An 8003-nucleotide genomic window follows, 5' to 3' on the forward strand; every position below is an offset into this window, starting at 1 on the left:
TACGCCAATTAGCACAAATGGTAAGTTCCGACAGTGCCTACAAGTGTGCCTACTGGCCGCTAGATGGCAATACCGGTTTCATATGTATACACCTGGTAGCACCCGTTCGTATCGTGACCTGCAAACGGGTTTCATTTATTATCTCGCGCAAGGTGATCATTCCCCTGAGCCATGGGTATAGAGTGATTATGTCCGTCGCACGTTTACATCTAGAGGTTATGAAGGTGTCCTAACGGCCTCTCGGGAAATCGGACGGCATTCCCGATTAATTGGTCTTCCCGAACATGTGGTGCTCTGCAGGGGTGGACTTTTATTTTCCTAGCCACTCGTGGTAAAAAAATGGTTCACGTAAAAACAAAATCAAAGGAAGCAGTATAAACGAAGGTGGTGAAGGAAAGAGAGTGGTTGGGCCTTAACGGTTCTTACATAAATCCGTAATGCCAATCAATCTCTCCAGCAAGCCAAACTTGGGTCAAAAAGAAGAAACGCATTAATGGTTCCCTGAAAATAAGACTGAAGAGTCAAGCGTAGCAAGCCAGTTGAGCAGATAAGAGAGCGGAAACGACGGTGACTACAATACCGATAACTAGCACTGAGGCCCAGAAAAGAGAAAGGGGCTCATCTTTCAATGGCCATGTGGGCCCTAAAGGCTTTCAGTCCTTACAATTCTCCTACTCCTAATGGCCTAGCGTTGCGATGTATTCCAAAGGCAATGAGGGGTACGGAAGGAGTCCACATTCTGAAAGCAGGCAGGATCGGTCATTTTTCACCCAAGAATTTCCGTACCATTGACCTCACATCTTTCCTAATAAAAACAGTAGAAATACTTACAGATAAATATATCCGTGATAATGTCTTGTGAAGTAGGTCATTTCATAAGGCGCAACACGCTTTACAGGGCTAGTCTCTCGACAGAGTCGTCCCTAGGCGAAGCAGTGAACTTAGTTGAAAGAAAAAAAATGCAGAAAGGCCAAGCTATTAGAACCTTGACGAACATCGATGAAGCTTTGAATTACACATCTTAATAGATGATCAAAGCCGCCATGATTACACATGCTATTCCTATTGCAGTCGTTGAATGGACCTGCCACATGTTGGCCAAGAGGAACCGAACTACGAGTAAGGGTGATATAGAATCTGAAATATCTTCAGCTTCAACCAAAGAAATTTGGTGTTATTTTGTTTAAAAAATAAATCAATTTAATTGATATTTTAAGCGTTCAAATATGGTTATTTTGGCAGAACGATATTTTCGTACTTTTTTATGGTATTACATTTTTTTAATAAACAGATAATAAAGAACTCAGGGGAAATTTTTTAGACTTATTGAGGGGAGGTGGGCAAACAGATTTTTATTGCAGAAATAGGCATGCATCTTTTCGCTCGTTTTGATAAAGTGATGAAATAAAATAATCATTCTTAGCGTTTTAAACCTTAGTTTTAGCAAGTAGACGAAATCGTTAAAAAAGGTAAAATTGACAATATTTGAACGCTTAAAACATTACTACAATTTTTTTCAAAAAACAAAAAAGCTTATAATGTTTTATTATTATTTTTATTATTTATTGATAAGATGCTTAGGTCATTGACCTGTAAAAATGGGTTGCTTAAAGCTAGAAATATTCCACAATAAAAGAACAAGAATTAAACTTAATTATGTTGCCTATTTGAGTCTCAAGTATAAAGGTGCGGATGCGCAAAATGGCTTGGACTAGTTTAAATAAATTATGCATTTCAAAGGCAGAGATGGTATTGAAAATCATAAGCCAATATTGCCTAATCACATTCGGATCCGCAATGTTTCTAATAAACGAGTGGACACAATGTCCACTTGCCTTTATCTCTTCGACAAGAAGTATCGAGTTAGCCTATCGACCAAAGAGGAATGGGCTAACAGCTAGGCTCACCTGCCCAGTGATGGAGACGAATAGCTTAAACATGGCTGCAAGGACAAGAAGAACTCAGGGGCCATTGTATGTAGTAAAAGGGAGGGAATATGCTTGAAAATCGTAATGGGGTCCAACACCACAGTTTCACAATCCGAGATTATGGCCATGTTCCAGTGCGTCTGCTAGACAAAGGAGTGTAGCAACAAAAGAAACATCCATATACGCTCAGCCAGCAGGGCTACTACAATGCCTCTGAATGGAACGACAACGTCCCTATTAGTATGAAAGTGCCCTGAGGCACTCAACGAGTCAGCAACAGAAAACCGAGTTACTATAATTTAGATTAGCCAGCCGTCAGGGGCTATTACGGTCTAAACCCAGAATAATAATATATATGAATAATAGTACCACAATAGTGGAAATTGTTCTGAACTTAGTGGGAGTTATTTCTATACCTAATATAATTTGCCACTAAAGTATGTTTAATTTTCTTAGGGAGTCCTTCGAAGCTTGCTTATTTTATCGAAGAAAAGATTGGATGTACATAAAAGATCTGCAGTTTGTTTTATCTTTGTGATGAAGGAAATCTATAATGAATATACGTTTATTGAAGTTTACAATTATTTTTAATTTAGGAGGATTAAAATTTAAAGAATTTATTTCATATTCGGTTTAATTTTAAGTATTTCGATCGACAATAATAAAAATTTAAGAAAGAAAGTTCTTCAAAATGCGACGAGGTGAATATCACTTGTCACATGAAAAGTAAACAACTTCCCTTACCGGCGCCGGGAGGTGAGAATAATTCCGTAATAATAACCTTGTTGATTTTTTTTGTTACCAATCTCGCGCTTAAACTCAGAGCGGAGGTCCAACTCTACAAGAACACTTGCGTTTTGGTCTGCAGCATGTTTATTTATAATCATAAATTTCTTTGTACGGTTAACTGTTACCGAGAGAAACTATTGTCGTCTGCAAGTCGACGTGAATCGAGATCGCCAGGACTAGTCTCCAATAGCAAGAAGAGAGAAAGAGGGATCGCCTAGATATGCTGTTACTGTCCACTTAGTCGAGCGTAACCAACAAGCCGCCATATTATTCAGGCAGGGAGACGCCGGTCACAATGCGAGACAAGTAGAGACAAACCACAATTGTCTTTGTTGGCCAAGGGAGAGCGGGAATTAGTAAGCCGCCATGTTGGGCAGAGTGCGCCAAAACCACCACCACAACAAAAATGAGAGAAACCATAATTACCAATTAACAGACAACAACTAAACCACTCAAAAGTCGATTTCCGGAGGGCCCGGAAATGACAATTAGGGCCAGAATTTGTGAATGTATGGAAAAGACCAACATGCTTTTAAGTCTCCTGTGGAGAACTTGCTTTCGTTTACTAAAATTGTACGATACTTATACCGTTTGCCACGTAATCATGGCAAGATTTATGAGTTATTGCGTGTTGTATTCATTATACCAGAGTAATAGAAAAATAAGCTGACCAGAAATTGTGTTGCCCTAGATAAAATTAAGTAATTACGAAACTTTATGTGATCGATTTGGCAAGGTCTGAATTTTCTCGAAAAATGTCTTCTAACGACTAATCATTCCCGAATTTTCCTTTTTTTTAATAAAGTTATTTTTGTTTTAAATTGAAATGTGGCTCAACGAAAACAATTCCAAATGGTGAGTCGACGAGACGAGTGCACCGAGTCGTGCACGAGGTAGTTTAGCACTTATTCCACTCACCATTAGTAGTTTAGCACTTATTCCACTCACCATTAGTAGTTATTGTGGCAGTTAGCACAATTTAAATACTTGAAAAGTTCTTGTAGAATACGTGCTAAGCTACCTGGTGCGCGAACCGCTGCACCCGGGTAGTGGACTTATCATTTAGATATGTGCAGACTTTTTACAAACCTAATGTTTCCATTTTGAACGCAAGCTAATTTTCTCTGAAACTCACTCGTTCTTAAGCATATTCATTTGTACTTAGCGTGTCCTAAGCATGGGAGATGAATAATAGCAAGGCTTGCGCCATGCTAGTATTCAGAGCTGACTCATGCTTTAGCCAGATATTTCCAAATCTCTTGCCATACTTGAGCTATGCAAACTTCTTTCAGGCGGATTATTAAAAAAATTGCGCAAAGTCAAATAAAAGAAAAATATATATCCACCAATCCTTTCTAAAAAGTGAAGAAAATTTAGTACATTGTGTTCATCTTAGAAAATTTTTCCAAAGTTCAATTTCAACTAAATCATGTTCGACCGTGGGCGAATCATGGCAGAGGGACCATTAGCCATGCTTAACCCATTGTTCATAACCATTGGACAACCGTGGGGCGACCGTGGGTAAACATTGACCCAATTTTGAGTCACGCTTACTCCACGCTCACCCCACGGTTAACCAACGCTCAACCCACGGTTGATCCACGCTTATGCCATTGTTGAGCCATGGTTCACCCATTGAACCTTTTCAACGCGGGATTCTAATATTTTTCTTCAACAGATATTTTTTACTTTTAACCATGACTCGAAAATACCACTATCATTAATGTGAATCCCATATACAAAAAAAATAAAACCCAAATATTTTCATTTTATTAATACAAATATTTCAGTGATATTTAAAATTCAAAGTTGTAAAACCTTTTCAAAATCTCTGAATAATGTTCTGCATGTAAAAGTGATTATTACCTTCTAGTCTCAAAAATAAACTTTGGTCAAGGATGGAGAAGGAGGAAACACAAAAAGACGAAATTGACACAAATAAAAATTCAGCATTCACAATTTCACATATCTTTTTTGTGAACAAAATAATAATTTTTTATCAAAAGCATAAAATTCTGTTTGATGGGGATGTAATTTTTCAATGATAAGCTTCGTTGTGTAATTTTGCACATGTACAAAAGTTCACGAAAAACTACTTCCTCTGTTGCGTAATTTCGGAACTTTACAAAAGTTTTAGAAAAATTACTTTCTTCTAGTTAAAATGAATTTTTAGAAACTTTTTATAGCAATGTAATTATTTTAAAATATACTCCAAAAAAGCATTAAAAAAATAAGGTGTAGGGGTCGCAACCGTTCGTTCTCGCGCTCAATGATATATTCATCTCCCGCTCCGCGCTCGATATTATATTTACCTTGCGCTCGACGCTCGGTCTTCGCATGTTCCTAACACCTATGCACAGATTTTTTTTAAACTAAAGGTCAATGCATCGACAACAGTAATTTCGTGATAGTAAATTCTCTTTCGTTAAAAATTTTGCGGCTTTAACGCATTATTATCATGTATCTCGTTCTTCGCAATAAAATTGTGCCTCAACTTAGATCTCATTTCCATAAATGTATATTATTACAATTCATAACATGCATTAATATTAAAACAGACGCAGTTTCATTGTATTGTCAAAAAATGCGTATTCTTTAAAGGAAAAAAGGTTTGTTAATAGACATTTAATTTTTTTGCAGGTTCTTCTGGTTTTTCAAGAACTAAATTTGCTCATTTTGTTTAAATATATCATAAGATTATTGACATTGAAAAAAACGAATTTTTCGGTCGAAAAATGACTCATTGCTGCATTTTTTTTATTAAATATGCTTATTATTACACCATTCAGCCATTTCCCTTTCGGGGTAGGCATGACACACTTGGTGAAGAAGAAAGTAATGGAGGAAGGCATATAACATTTCTAGATTGATCCAGAATGCTCCTATTATTTATTAAATAACACGTTCGTTTGGCAAAACTGCTCTGACCGAGGTTACTGATCTATCTCTCTAATAATCACCCCAAGTCAAGATCCACACAAAGTCTACATGTTAGGTTCCCCACTTGGTTCCATTAGTATCCAAGATCTTTTGTTTCAGGGGTCATTCTCTCTACTGATACTCTTTTTATTAACTATTTGCCGCCATACTCTTCTGTCCGGGTATATTTTTCTAGCATCTTTTCCGTCCATGCATTTTTTCATGCAGGCTCTATTGTTTCAGTGGCTTCTTATGTCTTTTCTAACTAGGGTCTCATTTACACATTTAACCATTCCTTCCGCGGTCTGCCTCTGGGCACACTACCATTTACTTTACCCTGATATACTTGTTTCGTTAGTCGTTCATTTGGCATTCTCTCAACATGTCCGAACCATCTGAACCGATTTCTTTCCCATTTGTCTACTGGCGTCTCTTCTGCACCACATTCTTTTAGAATTGTCTCGTTACTTACTTTGTCCATCAGGGTTTCCCCACATATTATGCGCATGAATCTCATGTCATTTGCGTTAATTCAACATCCTTTGCAAGTTTTCAATTGACTCTGCCATAAAAACCTTATCATCTGCGAACGCTAACCCACGTACCCTTACTGTTTGGAGTTCCGGACCTTATTCGTCAAAAAGAGCCATTCCTAAAAACTTGTCCATGAATAATATTAATAACCACTTCTGTCTACATTGTCAAAAGATGTTTCTAGGACAAAAATGCACAGAAAACTTTTTTTCCCACTCTCAAACTTTTTTCTGTGATTTGCTTTAAGTTAAATATTTAATCCCTACATGACTTTCTTGGCATAAAACCACTTTGGACTTCCCAAATCTTTTCTTCTGTTATTTAAATTACCCTTCGAATAAGTAGAGTCTATGTGGTATGTACTCGTCACCGTCTTTGAGCAATTCAGCGTAAATACAGTCTACCCGGACAAGCTTATCGTTTTTCAAGTTCTTAATTATATCCCTAACCTCAGGGACAAAGACTTTCTCAATTGAGTTTTCTAACGAATCGTTTTCTACAACGCAGTTATAGTGCCCTATAGCTTCATCTCCGAATTGTCCCCTAAAATAGTCTCTGAAAGCATCTAGTATCCCGTCTGCATCATATAGAATTTCCACATGACTATTTCTCATGTTGACAAAATCTGTACTTTTATTTATTTTTATTTTATTTTTATCTTTACTTTCCTTAATTAATCGTTTAATGCCTGAATGGTGTAACCTCCCATGTTGCCCTATCTATGCTTTCGATGATCTTATTTTGGAAATATATTCGCATATCCGCTTTCTGTCGGTTTTCAATTTTAATTCGCGCTTGTTTTGTTTTCTTGGTTCTCTTTTTTTTTCTATCCCCGACCTAAGTTAATTTTGGTAATCAAAAGGTAATAATCAGTATTGCATTCAGAACATCTAATGAGCCTTTTATCTTCATCAGCTCTCTTCGTCTTTCAACCCAAACGGCAAATATTTATTGTGTCATTTAAAGTGCCCCAGAAGGCGTCTTTTACTTCTCTGGGATCACTATCAACTGGCGCGTAGCATGCTATGATAAATAATCTTCTGATTCCTACTTTCATTCCAGCCGAGACCTGCCTGGAAGATACGAAATCATGATCTCCGAGATGCTGCTTCGCTCTTTGATTCAAAATCGGACCTACTCCTTGCCTACCACGTAATTCACTCCTATTCATCAACTAAAGTTCCACTCCTTTTCAAGTCTATTTTATAGTTTGTATTATTGTTTATATTGTACGTCCAACCACAACCTTTATGCTATAAGTTTATTTTGCGATTTGAAATAATGTTCAAGTTAAGTGGAAATTCTTCATATGGTGGAGACTGTAGTTGTAACGTTCGTTCCATCAAACTCCAGTTAATAAGGGAGGGGGTGGAGCGAACTGGAACCGAGAAAGTCGTCTTTGGTTCATGTTTTTATTCTTGACAAGGTCACCAGCCTTCAGCCTATATATACGAGGGTAGTTCAATAAGTCCTTAGAATGAAGTATAAAAAAAATTTTTTTTGGGTAAATTTTTTTTTATTTTTCAACATAATCTCCTTGGAGCTCTATACACTTGGTCAATCGCTTTTCAAGTTTTTATAATCCTTCAGAAAAGTGCGTTTTCGGAAGTTCCTCAAAATAAGCACTTACAGAGACAATGACGTCTTCGTTGTCTGGAAATCTCTGTCCACCGAGCCATTTTTTCAAGTTTGGAAATAAAAAAAAGTCACTGGGGGCTAAATCTGGTGAACACGGTGGGTGTTCGACCAATTCGAATTTTAGTTCTTCAATTTTAACCATTGAAACGAAGCATGTGTGAACTCGGGCGTTGTCGTGATGAAAGAGAATTTTTT

At 37.1% G+C, this 8003-nt stretch overlaps 1 long non-coding RNA gene across 1 annotated transcript in view; it reads left to right on the plus strand.

Annotated features, from left to right (window-relative positions):
* Nucleotides 1-7300, plus strand: part of LOC117173163 — an 11166-nt gene extending 3866 nt beyond the window's left edge. The window contains exon 3 of the long non-coding RNA XR_004467122.1: nucleotides 7233-7300. This is a non-coding gene — a long non-coding RNA (uncharacterized LOC117173163). The remainder of the gene's footprint in view (nucleotides 1-7232) is intronic.
* Nucleotides 7301-8003: the final 703 nt, after the last annotated feature.

Source organism: Belonocnema kinseyi, chromosome 5 (assembly GCF_010883055.1).
Source record: "Belonocnema kinseyi isolate 2016_QV_RU_SX_M_011 chromosome 5, B_treatae_v1, whole genome shotgun sequence".
Classification (NCBI taxonomy): Eukaryota; Metazoa; Arthropoda; class Insecta; order Hymenoptera; family Cynipidae; genus Belonocnema; species Belonocnema kinseyi.